This window comes from Haemaphysalis longicornis, unplaced genomic scaffold (assembly GCF_048455015.1).
Source record: "Haemaphysalis longicornis isolate Haplotype H1 unplaced genomic scaffold, Haemaphysalis longicornis Haplotype H1 scaffold_7, whole genome shotgun sequence".
Classification (NCBI taxonomy): Eukaryota; Metazoa; Arthropoda; class Arachnida; order Ixodida; family Ixodidae; genus Haemaphysalis; species Haemaphysalis longicornis.
The window spans coordinates 54,663,384-54,664,829 of record NW_027526422.1 but is presented as its reverse complement, the minus strand read 5'-3'; positions in this window follow the sequence as shown (position 1 = coordinate 54,664,829).

Sequence of the window (1,446 nt, the reverse complement as noted above, 5' to 3'; positions counted from 1 at the left end):
AGGAAGTACCGCTGGGGAATACTCCCAGCTGGTGTCTTTCAGTGGATGGCATTTTCTCGGTACCACCACTGGACCCACGAGGGTGGTCACTGGGCACCTGGCGATCCCGCCCCTTTTTGGTGACAGTTTTATGGACACACAAACGCCGCGAAAAACATTCCGCCCTACGTTTCTTTCTTGAAAAGTGTACACCCTCATGTAAAAGATTATTTTAAATGTTCATGGCCGGACAGAGGTCATATACCCAAACATTTTACCTTTCTTAACAGTATGATTGGTGAGAGCACAAATTACGGGACATTTTCTTTTCCGTGAGCCCGCCAGCGTGCTACCATTTTTCCTATCTATGTGTGGGCACTGATGGTATTATCATGAGTAATGTATATATTGCTTCGTGTTCTCGCAAATGTGGGATAAGTATGTTTCTCCTGCATGTATCAAAGGCATTCACACACACGCAAACGCACACGCGCACGCGCACGCACGCACACACACACACACACACACACACACACACACACACACACACACACACACACACACACACACACACACACACACACACACACACACACACACACACACACACACACACACACACACACACACACACACACTTTCTCTCTCTTTCTCTCTCTTACAGTACATTTTACTGGATTACGGGAATTACGGGACATTTTGGTTTCCGTGAGCCGGCCAGCGGAAACCACTCTCTATCACTCAAGACGGCCGTAGGACGGTGTTTCTGGCTTGACAAAACGTAACGTTATGGTCTCTCCTAACCTTTGCTTTCCTAGGTGTCATAACTTTATACCTCAAAATATGTTAGCGTCAGGAACCAGGTCAGCTTTTTTACCTCAGAAGAGGAAGAACCCTCGTACCCCTTCTGCCCATGCTTGCGCCGGTTATGCAAGTAGTGTTGGCGGTTTTGTTTACGCAGAACCAGTGAATTCGTTATTCTTCTATAGTGTTTTATGCATTGGGTAACCATGTTGAGAGATATTGCATTTCTTCGTTCTTATTGGTTACGCCTATTAATGCGTGGAACAATAATGATTTAATTTGTCTCTCGCTTTAGAGTCTCGCATTCGTGATCTCGTCGTTCAGTAACTGCTATTGTTGCGGTTCTGTGCTTCTGCACTATGACGCTGCTTCGACTCCCCCACGCGGCGACCGCTTTCCTGGTGGAGGCAAAAAGAGGAAGCGCCCGTGTGTACGAGATTCGGGAGATTTCGGGAGATTCGGGAGATTTCGGGTGTACGAGATTTCGGCGCATCCCCAGGTGGCCAAATTAACCATCGCCTGCGTTGCCATACAACGCAGGCGATGAGTATGCCAAACCATACAATCATACAATGTATACAATGTATACCAAACCATACAATATATGCCAAACCATACAATCAATCAATCTCTTGCACTTCTACGTCTGCCATTCGTGCCTCT